This window comes from Cetorhinus maximus, chromosome 10, assembly GCF_964194155.1.
Source record: "Cetorhinus maximus chromosome 10, sCetMax3.hap1.1, whole genome shotgun sequence".
In the NCBI taxonomy this organism is placed as follows: domain Eukaryota; kingdom Metazoa; phylum Chordata; class Chondrichthyes; order Lamniformes; family Cetorhinidae; genus Cetorhinus; species Cetorhinus maximus.
The window spans coordinates 112,359,005-112,377,852 of NC_135888.1; the positions used below are offsets into that span (position 1 = coordinate 112,359,005).

The 18,848-nt window shown below is 43.3% G+C and overlaps 1 protein-coding gene across 1 annotated transcript in view; it reads right to left on the minus strand.

Annotated features, from left to right (window-relative positions):
• The window catches only part of LOC144685951 (PDZ and LIM domain protein 4-like), a 118,219-nt gene that overhangs the window by 34,903 nt on the left and 64,468 nt on the right, over positions 1–18,848 (minus strand). The window lies entirely within an intron of this gene.

Consider the following 18,848-nt stretch of genomic DNA (forward strand, 5'->3'; position numbering starts at 1 on the left):
ACATAAGATTACATAGTTACTTAATACCATAACAAATCCCAAAATTCCTAATTAACCTGAATCCCAACTACACATTCTCTTTAAGGCAACAGTCCAAAATAGATAAAAACTTAGATAGGCAATCCGGCAAGTTTACCACAGCACCCACTCGACAGTGAAATTCCAAAGGCATTTCTCCAGCTTTGGTTACTGGATACAGCAGATTTCTGCGAAAGTGGCTAGAGGATTTTTTCCCCAATGCTGTTTTACATGGTCCTTAGATCTTACATGGCCTCCCAACATAGCCTTGCATCCATCTATATATATGTTTCTCTTTCTCAAACCTGTAAATTCCATTGTTGTGTGTGTCTTTGGAAATTTACTTTTCCCATAAAAATCTTTCATGTTGCCAATATAGTCAGTAACTTTGGGAAAATAAACACTGCTTGGCCTTGCTTATCTTGTTAGTTGTCAACATCCTATCATCCCTTTGAATCCTAAACAAACCCCTCACTTATCTAAAAATACAAATTTCCTTCACACCCAACATGCTGCCCTCATCTATGTTTGCTCATTAGCATTTTAAATGCCAGCGATCCATCAGTGCCAATGCAAGATGAGGGCGGGCTGTCTCGAGCGCACTCCAGCTGCCCCTTCCTATCAAGGAGTCAGCCAGGAGCCCTCGAGCACCCATTGGGAGAAGGATCAGCAGGTGCACACCCCGGTGTCATCCACCCAGGTGACTCTGGGAGTGTCTAGCCCATCCGAATCCCCTCTTCCTGCGACCCCAGCAGCTCTAGCTCCACAGGCCAAAGAGGGCACCATTGCCACACAGCAGGGCCCCTAAAGCAGGCTGGGGCTCCCCAGGTCTTGGCCTTCCAGAGGATGCCCGCCAAGGTAATCACAGACAACAAGACATAGCAGCAAGCAAGCAACCTCCACTGAGGATGTCGGGGGAGCACCAAAATGTAGTGGCAGGGTTAGAAAGGTCAAGAAGGTTCAGTTGCAGAACGTGGGCATGGGTGTTAAATCACTTGCACTTAATGTTGACCATTACACTCCCAAGAATGTCTCCTTGTCTATGGCTCCTTGTTTTGTTGATCAGTGTTTGTGTCAATCACATGTGAAACCTGGTTTCCTGCACAAAGACTATTGTCATAGTCCAAGGCCTCTTCCCCTATGCAGAGCGTAACCTTTTGAGCACAGTGATTGCCTGGCTTCAAAGTCACAATCCAGATTAGTGGTGCATGCATTTCCATATGGCTTGTGTTTCCAGCAAGAATCTTGTACCCGAGCATCACTGGGCTCTGTGACGTTCTCTGTGTGCTCTCAGCACCTTGGAGGTGGGCCTGCCCCCACCCACCTTGTCACCATTCCTGACAGGTGAAGGTGTGGTGTTGAAAGGAACAGATGATGAAGCCTGCCAAAGGATCAGGTTCTCAAAGTCCATTGGCTGCTGTTCCTCAGCAATTGTCTCCCAAGGACCACTCTTGGTCATGTTATCGCCTGTTGCTGCCTCTCAAGTCTCCTTAATGCACACCGGAAAGTCAAGGTCACCACATGGATTCCCAGTGTTTAGTGTGCATGATGGCTCACTATGCCCACACCCAGCACTGCCCCACACTAAATGACCGAGTGGCAGCAGTTTCGGCCACTCGAATACATCCTGAACTCTCATCTCAGGCATTGTCCTAACTTGGATTCCAAGGCTTCATGTTTTGCTTACCGCAAGGGTGACTTTTCAATGTCAACTGAAACATAATGCAAGGGACTAGGGGGGCACCCCTCCATCAGTGTTCGATGGCCACCTTTCCCAACAGGACCCTCAGGCTTGCCCAGTTGTGCAATGGTTCTGCAGCACCATAGCACCTATTCAAGTGCGCGCGTGAGGGGTTAACAGTAGAGGAGCAATCATTGGCACCGTGAGGAATTAGTGCTGCTTGAGTGGGCACACTTGTTTAGAAACAGAAACTAGGAGCAGTAGTCCATTCGGCCCTTTGAGCCTGCTCCACCATTCAATATGATCATGGCTGATCCTCTATCTCAATGTCATATTTCCGCTTTCTCTCCACACCCCTTGATGCCCCTAATATCCAAAAAATTATCAATTGCTTTCTTGATAATACTCAGCCTCCACAGTCTTCTGTGGTAGAGAATTCCATAGGTTGCCCACCCTCGAGTAATATAAATGTTTCCTCATCTTAGTCCTAAATGGCCTGCCCCATATCCTGAGAGTGTGGCCCCTGGTTCTAGACTCCCCAACCAGGGTAAACATCCACCCTGCATCCAGTCTGTCTAGCCCTGTTAGAATTTTGTATGTTTCAATCAGATCCCCTCTAATTCTTCTAAACTCTAGTGAATACAGGCCCGGTTGAACCAATCTCTCCTCATATAACAGTCCTGCCATCCCTGGTATCAGCCTAGTGAACCTTCGCTGCACTCCCTCTATGGCAAGTATATCCTTTCTTAGGTAGGGGGACCAAACCTGCACACAATACTTCAGGTGCAGTCTCACCAAGGCCCTGTATAACTGCGGTAAGACATCCCTACTTCTGAACTCAAATCCTCTTGCAGTCAAGGCCAACATACCATTTGCCTTCCTAATTGCTTGCTGCCTATTTACTTTCATTGACTGGTGTACAAGGACACCCAGATCCCTTTGTACATCCGCATTTCCCAATAGATCACCATTTAAATAATACTCTGCCTTTCTGTTTTTCACACCGAAGCACATAAATTCACATTTATCCATGTTATACTGCATCTGCCGTGTGTTTGCCCACACACACAACTTGCCCCAAATCGCCCTGAAGCCTCCTTGCATCCTCCTCACAACACCATCCAGTTTTATGTCATCAGCAAACTTGGAAATATTGCATTTGCTTCCCTCGTCCTAGTCATTTATATATATATCAGAGGGTAGCGCTCAGGGAACCTCAGCCCCTGAAACTGTCCAAAGGTTATGAGGTTCTTGCAAACTTTGTGGACGCAAGCAGGGGCTGCAGGGAGGATGAACGAACTGACCACGGCACTGTGGTACAGGGAGCCATTCAAGTGGGGGGAGGAAATAGGAACGTAGTAGTGATAGGGGACATTATAATTAGGGAGATAGATACTGTTCTCTGCAGCCGTGAGTGAGAGTCCTGAAGGCTGTGTTGCCTGCCCGGTGCCAGGACTAAGGACATTTCCTCAGGGCTGGAGAGGAACTTGGAATGGAGGGGAGGCATCCAGTTGTTGTCGTTCACGTTGGTACCAACGACATTGATAGGACTAAAAAGGAGGTTCTGCTGAAAGAATTTGTTCGGAGCTAAATTTCAAGGAGTTAAAAGCGTGGAGCAAAGATTGGTGTGGGAGGAATGGGTTTCAGTTCATCCATTAATACTGGGGTAGAAGGGAGCTGTTCTAGTGGGATGGGCTTTACTTGAACTATGCTGGGACCAGTGTCCTGGTGAATCAAATAACTCCGGCTGTAGAGACAGCTTCAAACTAAATAGAGGGGGCGAGGATTCTGGAGAGAGGATAAGTAGGCTTACAAAGCAAAAGGATATGGCGGCAAGGCAGGGCAGCTACTTAGGTAATGATACCCTGAGTGTGACACGGAGGGACAGAGTGTACAAACTTAAAAAAAAGCAGCAAATAGGGTCAAAGAGGGGAAAAAAATGGTAAAAAAGCACAATTAATGGCTCTTTACTTAAATGCAAGTAGTATTCGGAACAAAATAAATGAATCAATGGCACAAATAGAGATTAATGGGTATGATCTTATTGCCATTACGAAGGCATGGTTAGAAGGAGATCAAAGCTGGGAACTAAATATTCAGGGGTATGAGACTTTTCCAAAGGACAGGCAGGAAGGAAAGGGTGGTGGGGTAGCTTTGTTAGTACAAGATGGGATAATTACATTAGCAAGAAATGATCTTGGATCAGAAGATGTAGCATCCATATGGGTGGAGGTAAGAAATAACAAGGGGAAGATGACACTGGTGGAAGTAGTCTGTAGGCCCCCTAACAGTAGCAATGCTGTCGGACAGAGAATAAATCAGGGAATAATGAGGGCATGTAAAAAGGCAGTACATTAATCATGGGTGACTTTAATCTCCACGTAGATTGGGAAAATCAAATTGGCAGAGGTAGCCACAAGCAAGAATTCATAAGAGTGCATTTGGGACAGTTTCCTAGAACAATATGTTGCGGATCACTCCAAGGATCAGGCAATTTTGGATCTGGTAATGTGTAATGAGGCAGGTTTAATAAATGATCTCAAGAGTAAAAGATCCCCTAGGAAACAGCAGCCATAACATGGTGGAGTTTAGCATTCAGTTCAAGAAACTTAGTTCGGAAACATCTGTGCTAAACTTAAATAAGGGCAATTAAAAAAGGAATGAGGGCAGCGTTGGCTGGAGTGGACTGGAAAAGGAGCTTAGCAGAAAAGACGGTTGATGTACAATGGCAGACATTTAAGTAAATAGTTCATGACTCACAACAAAGATATATCCCAGTGAGGATGGAGGATTGTAGGAAGGGGATAAACCAATCATGGCTAACCAAGGAAGTTAAGGATAGTATCAAAGTGAAAGAAAAAACATACAATGTGGCAAAGATTAGTGGTAAGCCAGAGAAATTGGGAAAGTTTTAAAAATCAACAGAAGATGACCAAAAAAATAATAAAGGAGAAAATAATCTTTGAGGGTAAACTAGCAAGTAATACAAAAATGGACAATAAGAGCTTCTTTAAATATATAAAAAGGAAGAGAGAAAGGCCAAAGTCAATATTGGCCTCTTGAGAATGAGGCTGAGGAGAAAGTAATGGAGGGCCAGGAAATGGCAGAGGAGCTGAACAATTTCTTTGCATCAGCCTTCATAGTAGAAGACACTAATAGCATACCAAAAATACTAAATAACCATGAGGCAAAAAGGGGTGTGGGGGGGGAGGAGGGGGAGGAAAAGAAATACAATAGCTATCACTAGAGAAAAAGTATTAGGGAAACTAATGGGGCTAAAGTCCGATAAGTCATCTGGACCTGATGGGTTGCATCCTAGGATATTAAAGGAAATAGCTACAGAGATAGTGGATGCACTGGTAGTAATCTTCCAATATTCCTTCGATTCTGGAAAAGTTCCAGAGTATTGTAAAACTGCCAATGTAACACCCTTATTCAAAAAGGGAGGGAGACAAAAAACAGGTAGTTATAGGCCAGTTGGCTTAACACCGGTCATTGGGAAAATGTTGGTGTCTATTATAAAGGATGTAATAGCAGAGCATTTAGAAACGCATAATCTAATCAAGCAGAGTCAGCATGGCTTCATGAAGGGTAAATCATACCTCACAAATTTATTAGAATTCTTTGAGGAGATAACAAGCAGGACAGATAAAGGGGAACCAGTGGATGTAATATACTTGGATTTCCAAAAGGTGTTTGATAAGGCACCACACATAAGGCTACTTAAAAAGATAAGAGCCCATGGTGTTGGCAGTAGTATATTAGCATGGATAGAGGGCTGGCTAACTAATAGAAGACAGAGTTGGGACACAGGGGGCATTTTCAGGATGGCAACCTGTAACTAGCTGAGTGCCACAGGGATCAGTGCTGGGGCCACAATTATTTACAATATATAGTAATGTCTTGGATGAGGGAAATCAATGTACTATCGCCAAGTTTGTGGAATTCACAAAAATAGGTGGGAAGGCAAGTGGTGAGGATGAAACAAAGAGTCTACAGAGGGATATAGGCAGGTTAATTGAGTAGGCAAAAACTTGGCAGATGGAATATAATGTGGGAAAGTATGAGGTTATGCATTTTGGCAGGAAGAATAGAGAAGCTGAATGTTGTTTAATTGGAGAAAGCCTGAAGAAAGCTGCAGCACAGAGGGATTCGGTGGTCCTCGTGCATGAATCCCAAAAAGCTAACATACAAGTTCAACAGGTAATAGGGAAGGCAAATGGAATGTTGGCCTTTATTTCAAAGGGAATGGAGTATAAAAATAGGGAAGTCTTGCTAAAACTACATAAGGCACTAGTTAGACAAGACCTAGAATACTGTGAAGAGTTTTGGTCTCCTTATCTAAGGAAGGATATACTGACATTGGAGGCAGTCCAAAGAAGTTTCACTAGGTTGATCCTGGGGATGGAGGGATTTTCTTATGGAGGAGAGGTTGAATAGGTTAGGCCTGTTCTCATTGGAGTTTAGAAGAACGAGAGGCGACCTTATTGAAACATAAGTTTCTTAGGGGGCTTGACAGGGTAGATGCTGAGAGGCTGTTTCCCCTTGTGGAAGAGTTTAGGACAAGAGGGCATAATCTCAGAGTAAGGGGCTGCCCACTTAAAACAGATGAGGAGGAATTTCTTCTCTCAGAGGGTAGTCAATCTGTGGAATTCATTACCGCAGAGGGCTGTAGAGGCTGGGTCATTAAGTATATTCAAGGCTGAGATAGACAGATTTTTAATCAGTGAAGGAATCGAGGTTTATGGGGTAAAGGCAGGAAAGTGGAGTTGAGAGGATTATCAGATCAGCCATGATCTCATTGGATGGTGGAGCAGACTCAAAGGGCCGAATGGCCTACTTCTGCTCTGACATCTTATGTGACTAGCTGGGGCCCCAAGCACTGATCCCTGCAGTACACCACTAGTCACAGCCTGCCACCCGGATAAAAACCCATTTATTCCCACTCTGTTTCCGGTCTGTCAACCAATTTTCAATCCATGCCAGTATAATACCACCAATCCCATGTGCTTTAATTTTGCCCACTAGCCTCTTACTTGGGACCTTTTCAAAAGCCTTCTTGAAATCCAAATACACCACATCCACTGGTTCTCCCTTATCTATTCTGCTCAAAAAACTCCAGTAGATTAGTTAAGCATGATTTCCCTTTCATAAACCCATGCTGACTTTGTCTAATCCCATTAATGCTTTCCAAGTGTTATGTTACTATGTCTTTTATAATAGACTCCTGGGGTGTAGAACATCAGGCCCTGGGAGGCTTTTCAGCCTTTAACCCCATTAATTTCTCTAGCACCATTTTTTTTTTTTTTTTTTTACTAATACTGATTTGCTTCAATCCCTCCCTCACACTGGGCACTTGGTTCCCTAACATTTAAGAAATTATTTGTGCCCTCTTTTGTGAAGACAGAGCCAAAACGTGAGTTCAGCTCTTCTTCCATTTTTGTTCCCCGTTATAATTTTCCCCGGTTCTGACTATAAGAGACCTATGTTTGTCTTAGCTAATCTTTTTCTCTTCACATGTTTATAGAAGGTTTTACAGTCAGTTTTTATGTTCCTTGCAAGTTTACTCTCATACTCCATTTTCTCTTTCTTGATCAATCTTTTTGTCCACTTTTGCTCCTTCTTCTGGTAGGGCCACCCATGGCAGCAAGGTTGGGGGTGAAGTGCTAGACAAAATGCAGTCTAAGATGTTGAATGGACATGCACAGTCAGTGAGAGGAGACATTGGCCTGAGTGATAAAGAGGCTGATCACTTGAATAGGTGTTCATGAGTCTGGGAAGAGTAACCCACAGTCAGCATCACGGTGAAGCAGTCTGGGAAGAGTGTCCTGCAGTCAGCATCACGGTGAAGCAGTCTGGGAAGAGTATCCCACAGTCAGCATCATGGTGAAGCAACCTGGGAAGAGTGTCCTGCAGTCAACATCACAGTGAAGCAATCTGGGACGTGTGTCCTGTAATCAGTTCTTGTTGAAAATAACAAGAGTGACATCATATTAAAATGACTAATATTCATTGATTGTATTTAAGCACCTCGTGATCCATGTGTAAAAGTTGAATCTGATTGCACTTTTTGTGATGGCCATTTAGAAATGTTTTGTAATGTTCTTTCAGATTTTTATGAGTAAAGTATATATTTCCAAAAAAAAACAAGAGTGACATCACAAGACTGCGCGAGAGAGCGGCGGAGAGATCAGAAACAGCTCAAGTGCAGGGAAGCTTCAAAAAGTGACATCAGCACAAAGGTGAGAGCTGATTGATGAGTAGTGGGTGTTTTTTTTTCTCCAGTTTAAAATAGATTCAGCTAAGAAAAGGTAAGCGTTCTAGTTTTTATTTGAAGTACATAAATAATTTAACTTTTTTTTTTACTGTATTTAACTTAAAGGGTTTTTTTTTCAACTAGAGTTATGGCAGGGCAGCTCAGTCCCGTGTTATGTGCTGCCTGCAACATGTGGAAAGTCCTAGTTGCTCCTTGAACAACTACGTGTGCAGGAAGTGCCACCAGCTGCAGCTACTTGAGCTCCGAGTTTCAGAGCTTGAGCAGCAGCTGGAGGCACTGAGGTGCATCCGCGAGGCTGAGAGTATCATGGATAGCACGTTTTTACACGTGGTCACCCCACAACTTAGGGAAGCACAGACAGAGGGGGAATGGGTGAACATCAGTCAGAAGAAAGTTGTCAGGTAGGTAGTCAGGAAACCCCCAGGGTGCATCGCGCTCGAGAACCATTTCCCTGTGTTGGAAAATGGTGAGAGTGACGGTTCTTCTGGGGAGTGCAGCAATGCTCATGGCACTGAGTGGCTCAGCTGCACGGGGGTGGGGGAGGTAAAAGAGGGGAAGAGCAATAGAGGTAGGAGGCTCGATAGTAAGGGGAACAGACAGGCGTTTCTGCGGCCGTAGATGTGACTCCAGGATGGTATGTTGCCTCCCTGGCACCAGGGTCAAGGATGTCACTGAGCGGCCACAGAGCATTCTGAAGGGGGAGGGCAAACAGAGAGAGATCATGGTACATATTGGTATCAACGACATTGGTAGAAAGAGGGATGAGGTGCTGCAAACAGAATTTAAGGAGCTAGGAAACATTATAAAACAGGGCCTCAAAAGGTAGTAATCTCTTGATTACTTCCGGTGCCACGCGTGAGATGAGTATAGAAATAGGAGGTTAGTCTAGATGAATGCGTGGCTGGAGAGGTGGTGCAGGGGGAAGGGCTTTAAATTTCTGGGACATTGGGACTGTTTCTGGGGGTGGTGGGACCTGAACAAGGCAGACAGGTTGCACCTGAACCGGGATGGGGCCAACATCCTTGCGGGGAGGTTTGTTAGTGCTGTTGGGGAGGGTTTAAACTAACTTGGCAGGGAGATGGGATCCTCTGAGACGAGGTTCAGAAGGGGGAGATGCACAGCCAAAATTAGAAGAGAGAGCAAGTGAGTCTGGAAGGCATAGAAATTATAGGCCAGTTAAGGCACAAGGCAGTTTGGCAAGGTTGGATGGTATTTATTTTAATGCAAGGAGTCTGATGAATAAGGCAGATGAGTTGAAGGCACAAATTAATACATGAAAGTATGATGTCATTGCTGTCACAGAGACATGGTTGAAAGAGGAGCAGGATCAGCAGCTCAATATTCCAGGATTTAGGTTCTTCAGGCGAGACAGGGAAGTAGGTAAAAGAGGAGGGGGTATCACAGTATTGATCAAGGAATCAATTGTGGCAATAAAGAGGGATGACATCTAAGAAGGCTCCTCAAATGAAGCCATATGGGTAGAACTGAAAAACAAAAAAGGAGCAATCACATTGCTGGGAGTGTACTATTGGCCCCCAAACAGTCAGAGAGAAATAGAAGAGCAGATATATAGGCAAATTTCAGAGAAGTGTGAAAATAATAGGGTATTAATAGTGGGAGGATTTCGACTTCCCCAACATTGACTGGGTTAGTCATAGTGTGATAAGTTTAGAGGGAGCAGAATTCTTAAAATGCATCCAGGAGGGCTTTTTAAGCCAGTACGTAGAAGGTCCTACAAGAGAGGGGATGTCCCTGGACTTAATTTTAGGGAATGAAGCCAGGCAAGTGGTAGAGGTATCAGTAGGGGAGCATTTTGCAGATAGTGATCATAACTCTGCTAAATTCAAGGTTGTTATGGAAAAGGACAAGGATGGGCCAGAAATATTCCTAGTTTCTATAAAGATCAAAGGGTATGGGGAGAAAGTAGGAGCAGGCTATTGAGTTGGATGATCAGCCATGATCATAATGAATGGCCTACTCCTGCTCCTAGTTTCTAAAGCAGAGTTCTAAGTTGGGGGAAAGCCGATTTTAATAAGATCAGATATGATTTGGACAGAGTGGACTGGGAGCAGTTACTTTTAGGTAAATCTGCATCAGAGCAGTGGGACTCATTCAAGGAAGAAATAGGGAGAGTACAGGGCCAACATATTCCAGTAAAGACAAAGGGTGGGACCAACAAATCCAGGGAACCCTGGATGTCGAGGGATATATAGGATTGGATAAAGAGAAAAAGGAAGGCTTATGGCAGATAATGAGGTCTCAAATCAGCGGAAGCCCGAGGGGAGTATAGAAAGTGTAGGGGGGGAAGATTTAAAAAGGGAATTAGGAGAGCAAAAAGGGGGCATGAAAAAAACATTAGCAGGCAAAATAAAGGAAAATCCAAAGTTATTTTACAAGTACATTAAGAGTAAGAGGATAACTAGGGAAAGGGTAGGGCCCATTAAAGACCATAGTAGTAATTTATGTGTGGAGCCGAAAGACGTAGGTAGGTTTCTAAATGAATGCTTTGTGTCAGTGTTCACAAGTGAGAGGGACGGCGTGGGTATGGAAATCAGGCAGAAGGACTGTGATACCAAGAAATTAGCATACAAAGGGAGGAGTTTCTAAGTTGTCAGGCAGGCTTAAAAGTAGATAAATCTCCAGGCCTGGATGAAATTTATCCCAGGCTGTTGAGTGAGGCAAGGGAGGAGATAGCAGGGGCGCTGGCAATAATTTTCAATATCTCTCTGGCCACAGGACAGGTGCCAGAGGACTGGAGGACAGCCAATGTGGTACCGTTAATCAAGAAGGGAGGAAGGGATAAACCAGGGAACTACAGGCTAGTCAGTCTAACCTCAGTGGTGGGGAAACAATTGGAAACAATTCTGAGAGACAGAATTAATCTACACTTGGAGAGGAAGGGATTAATCAAGTACAGTCAGCATGGTTTTGTTAAGTGGGGGGTGGGGGGGTCATGTCTGACCAATTTGATTGAATTTTTCAAAGTGGTGGCCAGGTGTGTAGATGAGGGCAATGCATTTGACGTAGTCTACTTGGACTTCAGCGAGGCTTTTGATAAGGTCCTGCATGGGAGACTGACAACGAAGGTAAGAGCCCATGGGATCCAAGATAATTTGGCAAATTGGATCCAGAATTGACTGAGTGGCAGGAAGCAGAGGGTGATGGTTGAAGGGTGTTTTTGTGACTGGATGCCTGTGTCTAGTGGGGTTCTAGGCTATGGGCCTGGTGCTGGAAAATGGGATTAGAATAGTTAGGTACTTGTTTGACCGGTGCAGACTCGATGAGCCAAAAGGCCTTTTTCTGTGCTGTAGACCTCTATGGCTCTATAACTTTTTCTGGATTCTAAAGTGCTCTCAATCCTCAGGCTTGCTGCTTTTGATTAGGCCGGCTCGAAGCTTGTCAATTAAGCTCAAGCTAAACATTCAGCTGTGGTGGAGTGCTCATCTTTGACATGTTTCGCCATTAGCCCGGCTGTTTTCTCCCCCCACCCCACGTTGTTGTGCTCAAACATCAGTCGGTGCTGTCACGAACCTCCCGGTACTGTCGTCCTTGCCCCAAGGTTGCCTTCTCCCCCTTCATACTGTCGTCCTTGCCCCAAGGTTGCCTTCTCCCCCTTCCCCCTGTCACCCTTGCCCTTACACTACAAGCCAGCCATGAAGAAGCCATTGCTTGGAGACTTGCCTGTGCCCCCCACTGAATTTGCAGAGCTGCTGGGATCATTGCGAGCGCTGCACAAAGTTATGTGCACTCACCTCTGATGTTGAAATCCCCAGGTTCGTGCCTTTTAAAGGCAGTTGTAAATCATGCCATTGTGAAATCACACCAACATGTGATTTAAATTTGACATGGGGCCACAATAATTAGATGCTAATTCATTACAATTAAGTTCCCGATTTTCAATGGCGGGAAACATGGCCCGTCATTGATGGGGGAGGCGACAATCGCGTCCTGGATTTATACAATTGGGAAACATGACTAAGGCCTTCTCGTGAGATTCTCCGATCTTGCCACTGAACACAGCTGCCGCAAATAGGGGGTGGAAAATCCTGGCCACTATGTCAAAACCTTTATTTGCCACAGACAAAAAAGTTTACAGAGAGCAAAACATACAGGGAGTCAAAAGAAATATTTCCCCCAACCCTTCATTGTCGGAGAACTGATTTTAGCTGTTCCCTTCAATGCTCGAGATGATGAAAAAACAGAAGGCTTAAAATAATAGTTGGTCCATTTACTTTCTGTAAAAAAAAAAGTGCTGCTCAGCAATTCAGTTGCTGCATCTTAACTGAGTATATTCTAGAAGCCAATCTAAATTTTTGTCAACCATTTTTATATCTGGGGCTTGTATAACATCCAAGGGGAGTATTTATACAATATGCTTGCAATTATGCTTTGCTAGTGTTCTGGACAGGTGAGGAGAAATATGCTGGAAGCCCCAATTCATTTCTCTTCATGACTGAAATCAGTGTGGTTGTTTTGGAAAGATAGATGTGTGTGTTTCTAAGTCCCCTTTTGTGTGTGGTCAATTTAAATAACAGCAGAAGGTTGAGAGTTTAAACAAAGGTTATTCACACACACACCTGAAGTCTGAAAATGACATCAGTCACACACCATGCACTCAAGAAAGATAGAATTCAAGATGATAGTGCACTTCTACAAATGTTAAACAAGTATTAGACCAAAGGGGTGTTAAAAGGTCATATATTTGGCTTGTTGTAGATCAGTCATTGTGGGCCTAGATGAGAAAGGAGACCTTTTCCACTCTTGAATTGTAGCTCAGATGGGTTCAAATAGATAAAGTCAGATATCTGGGTTGTTGTATGATTCCCTTTAAGAAATGAATGTTCAGCAGGTCACAATGCTAGGCACTTGCGGTTTTCATATTAGGTGGTCAAATTTCTTTACAGATGGGCTTGGAGGTTTGCAATCAGGCTGAGAGGCTTTTAAAGCCTTTATACCCTCCTAGTCCTTATAAAAGCAAGTATGGCACAGCCTTCTCTGCAGCTGTTATCTCTTTCAGTGCCCTTTGCAGGTCTTTAGATCAAAACTCATTATCTCCAGCTGGTTTCAGTCACATGACCAATACTGGTCTTGTCTAACTAGAATAATTTAGAACTCCAAAGACATCACTACATGAAAGGAGGCAGATGGTGGTCTTTCACTCTTATTTTGTGGATAACTAGCCTTTTCAGCACTCATTTGTGAAGCACTGATCTGGGAGACAAGAACTCGAGGCCCAGTGACTAAATTTTGGTTAAATCACAGACAATGGCTTATGTAAATCCCAGATATAACATGTGCTTTTTTATGTCCATTCCAGGGGATGACCCCAGCCAAGATGATTCAATTAGAACTTTCCAGAAACTTGACTCTTGGCAGCCACTTCAGCCGTGTCCATTTTAAAATATAAAAAGACAGCTCCAGAAACTTCCACAGGAACACAGTCCATGTTTGAAGTTATAAGTAGAACATGCCTTCACCGTTGAAGACATAACAGTTGACTTTGCTGGCCAGCCCACTGCTGAAACAGCAGTTGAAAATATCTTGATTTGTGATTAAGTATTTCCTGTCTGTCTTTTGTCACCATTGTGTTTCAATACATAGCTGTAATTTATAACAGTCTGTATTTTCAGATTAATTTATTATTAAACTTGGAGACTGGATCTACATTCTTATTGTACAAATATGCAATCATAGGAACAGGAGTAGGCCATTCAGCCTGTCGAACTTGCTCTGCCACTCAATTAGATCATGGCCAATCATCTACTTTCGATCACCACTTTCTGGCACTATTCCCATATCCCTTGATGTCATTGGTATCCAGGGCCAGGATTTCCTGTTTGGCGAGCAGAACTCCCGACGTCACCCCGCCTCAGCCGACCTGTCAAGAGCCTGCCGACCTGTCAAGGGCCTATTGAGGCCATTGACAAAGTACTTAACCTAGTTAATGGCCTGCCCGTCCAACTTTAAGGTTGGCGGGCAGGCCGGGAGCCCTGTCGGGCTTCACAGAAAGCATGAAACCTCATCCATGGGCGGGATGAGGTTTCATGTAGGCTTTTAAAAATTTAATAAAAGTGTAACTAAAAGTGATGGACATGTCCCAACTCTTGTGACAGTGTCACATGAGGGGACATGTCAGGGAATTTTCTTTTCTATTTTTAACATTTTTTAATGTGGAGCCGATCTCCCTGAGGCAGCACTTAGCCTCAGGGAGATGAATGCATGAAAGAGCGCACTCTCGGCTCAGGGGATTCCACCCCACCCCCCCACCCCCCTATCACCTGCACAGGGAGCGTATAGTGCTTCCTGGCGGACGTCACGCTGGGCGGGCCTTAATTGGCCCACCCACGTAAAATGGCAGCATGCCCCCAATCGGGGGCACACCTCCACCACGCGCCCACTCCTGAACTCTCCCCCACAACACCCCCCGCCCACACCCCTGAATCTTCCACCCACCCCCCCCACCACCACGCGCCCACTCCAGAACTCTCTCCCCCCACCCAACAGACGGGGGGAAAATTCTGCCCCAGAAATCTATTGATTTCTGCCTTTGAGCATGCTCAATGATTGGGATTCCACAGCCCTGTAGGGTTGAGTATTCACCACGCTCTGAATATAGAAATTCCTCCTCATCTTAGTCCTAAATGGCCTGCCCCTTATTCTGGTTCTAGACTTAATCCAGGGAAACATCCTATCTACATCTATCCTATCGCCCCCTGTAAGAAATTTTAAGTTTCAATGTAATCACTTCACATTCTTCGAAACTCTAGAGACTACAGGCCCAGTTTCCTCAATCTCTCCTCATATCAATATTGTGTGAACAGCATGGGATAGGAATTCTGATTGGTCAACATCATGTACAATTGTTTAATGTACTCTATTTATTTGCTTAATGCAAGTGTTAATTCATTAAAATAAATGTGTCGAAGTAGGTACAAGGACAGCATGCAAGAAATGCCACATAAGTACAAAGCGTCAAAAAAAAGTTTGCCGATTGATTAAAATAACATGGCTAAAAATTCCAAAGTACTACTTTAAGATTCTAGATACAAAGGTATTATCACCTTCAATAATACAATAAAACTACCCACATCAATAGAATTTCAGTTCCATGTAATGGTGGGCACATGAAAAACAGCAGTCATTAACTGTGCCTGGAAAGAATGCTTCATCTGCAAGTCTAGCAACAGTCGAAATAGCAATAATGCAATGCGGTTGACTCTTAACTGCCCTCTGAATTGGCCTAGCAAGCCACTCAATGGTATTTAAAGGAGGTTTTTTTAAAACCACCTTCAAAGGCAATTAAAGATGGGCAATAAATACTGGCCGAGCTAGAGACACCACATCCTGTGAATGAATAAAAAAAAACCCCCACAAGGTTATTGAATATACAATAGAATGAGGCGCAGGCAGTCAGGAAACCAACCTTTGTTTCTTCATTTTCCAAGGCAAGTTTTAGAATTGGAATGATGCTGATAAACAGGCTCAAGCTTTATTCTAGCACCCTGTGACATCCTGACTCTCCAATGAGTTTCAAAGTCATCATTAAGTAGTGGGGTGGAGTTGTGTGGGCTTTAAATTGCCAGGTGAGGTTTTATTTGATTGCATGCTACATTCCAACTCTTGAATACATATCATGCAATGTGAGCCCCAGCCCCATGACAGAAAAAGTGCATTGGTGCTAGATGTTCACACAGCAAGGAAGTAAGGTTTTTTGCATCTTTGCAGCAGTATCAGGGGTTACAACAGTTATTTAAAGGGAAAGACCGCAGTTACATGGCTAAATATGGTGGTGGGTATGGACATTGCTGGGGGGAGTGGGATGGAAAACGAAGTTGACAATAAATGTTTCACTGTTGAAACAATCCAGTTGACAGAATTTGGATGCAGGAAAGAGTTGCATCTGAATTCTACACTATTTTTGGTGGGGTTCCCACCCACCCTTGGTGTAAAATTAGGGTCATCTTTCTACTGGATTAGTAAATGGGGGCAGAAATAGTTGGATAGTTTTCCATCCCAAAAATCCATTCTCTAAACCACTGTTGGCTAACTGATTTTCTTGTCCACGATTTGCCTGCTGAGTCCCCTGGAAGTTGGTTACATATTTGGTAACAAGGCCCAGTGACACCGAAATATCAAATTTGCTTGGTTGTACACTATCAATGTGCTAGGGATAATGCAGTATGAGATATGAAGGTACAGCAGAAGTCAAAGTAATTTTTCTCTTGAGGGAATCCTGGGCTCCATCTTCATTTTCACTAACTCCTTTATTAGATGATGCAGTCACATAGTAATATACTTTTGTATTTGCGTTGAACTTTTTTTGTAATGTTTCCTTCTTTGGTATTTGTATCTATCGAAAGACTGCATAGCCCCTTTTAAAAATTAATTGCTAGAAATTAGCGCTCTCCAGCATTCTGTCATTTTGTTCTGCCAATTTCAAGTTTCTTTCCCTTTAATACTTCAGTTTAAAGCGAGTTCTGACACACGTCAGGATGCTGACTTCCAAAGGTCCAACAGAAATTAATTCTGCAGCATCAGGTTAACAATCAGATAATGAATTGTTCAATTCACATACTTCACCTTTCAGTGACTTTTTTCCCCCAAGCTATTGCACCTTCTCACATGACCACCCGTACTTTAATGATATGGAGATTAGAGCCGCTTAGTACAGAACTACCCTTGTTACACTAAAGATATACCACTTTATAGAGCTTATTAACTCACTACAACTGTACTCATCCCCTCGCCCCAATGCCATAGTTTTTACACGGACATTGAAAGGCTGCACACAAAAACAACTAGATATGTTGGCTGCCTGAAACAACTTTAATAAATTTCCAACAGTTACCAAATGGTTTGAATCAAGTAAAAGACAGGACAATTTTTCATCCACACTTATACTGAAAATACCCATAAAAATCCCCTGCCTGACAAGATTTTTAATCCCTATGGGTATATTAACATGGGCCAACTACTTTGGACACAGTTAGCAGCTACAATTTTTAGTGTCTAATTTCCATTATGACTGGTAGAGGCAAAGCAGATATAGGGGAAAGCTGGGGTCAAACGCCTTCACAAAGTCCTCAAAGATAACATCTGCAGAATTTTTTTTACAGTGTAGAAGGAGGCTATTTGGCCCATTGTGTCCTCCAATCTTAGATTCTGTATCCTGAGGAGCAACAAGATCAGGAAAGAGGGAACCTGTGATTGGAGGAGCTGGAGCAGCAAACATGGGCAAGACAGAATCTGATTGGAGGAGCAGCTCCTCACAAATTCTGTCTCCTACTTTTCTCTCATTTGTCACCCCCTTCATTGATTTTTCGCAGGCCTTTTCTGGGCTTTCGTGGGCAAGTTCGTCCACTGCCTCTGTATTTTGAACCCTGGGGTGCAGTTCCTGTCAACATCAGCTGAGACAGGCTATGTGAAGAATTTTGAGCAGTGTTTACTGTGGCTGGAAATTTCTTTTTGCAGCAATTTTTAAGCATGCTGCCTGCACAGTTTTAGATTTGCTTCCAACAGTTTGATATTACTGCAAGTTCTGATACCCAGTGAGGGCTCCTTAGGAAGAAATATGGGAGTACATATGAGTTTACCATTAGACAACCTCCAGCAACATTCTCATTGATACCCTGCCACTCAAACAGCTCACAGATAAATTTCCCTCCACAACCATTTCCAAACTTGAACACTGACTTGCTGATACCCTAGGCTGATTCCAAGTCAACTTTATACAATTCATTTTTGAATATTACCTCTGCCTCAACAGCCACTAATAATGAAGCATTCCATCATTGAACTTCCACAGGCGCTATCCAGAATAGTGTGGTAATTTGGGGAAATTCACAGATCTCCTGTCAAAGTTATGCCAGGTAATTCTTTTTTTTTTTAAAATCTCAAGTCTCTTGCAGGGAGTCTATGGCCCAAGTAGACATATAACAAAGTGCTGTCTGTCAGTCCGTTATACAATTACTGGCAGATTGTGCTGAGCACAATCATTTCATTGCTCATCACGCATGTCTATATACCAGCATTCAAGCTACAACCCGAAACAGATTTTTAAAAATGAGAAAAGGAGCTTTATATGCCTTTTAGTAAGAACCTTTGATACACTGTTGCTTGCTCATAAACAGCTGGCTCAGGTCTAATCATTGTAGGCCACTCATTCAATTAACATCTGAAAGGCGACTCTGCTTGTAGAACATGGGCAGATTTTCAAGTCCGATGTCCAAAGTGGGTCAGGTAACTTGCCATGGGAGAGGGCAGTTCTTTAAAACTTATGGAAGTAATTCATTTCTATTTGGTTTCCTTGTGATTTTGGAGACACTACTCAGCTACTTTCCTGCATTATCTCAATTTGCATTAAATGTAAAAAAAAAAATATACTCCCAAATGCTGGGATCCTTGTATAATAAACATAAAGCTTTCCTTTATGCTCATTATACATGGACAGAGCGTGTGCACTAGAATGACAAAAGAAACCATGCAATGATTCCTTTCAATATAATTTGCAGAGGATTGCAAATACTTGGGTTTTGCACAGTGTGTGAGCACTTTAGGCTGGTCTGAATGGTTATGTGGAGATGCAAGAGTAATTTGATTTTAGAGAGCAATTGATGAAAATAAATTGCTGCCCAATAAATGGACTTCTCACACCTGTTTCACAAGGTATATAACTGTCTAACACACTCCAGATTATTCATGGTCTAATATAATGGCATCATGCTCACATATGGTATAAATATGGGATATTTTATGACTTAATTCACTATGGCGTGTGATTTATTCCACTGTTCTTTTACTAGCTGTACAGTTTCCTATTTAATAGCTTTCCATAGCTGTGATTGGGAGATTACAGAGGTATGTTTACATGTC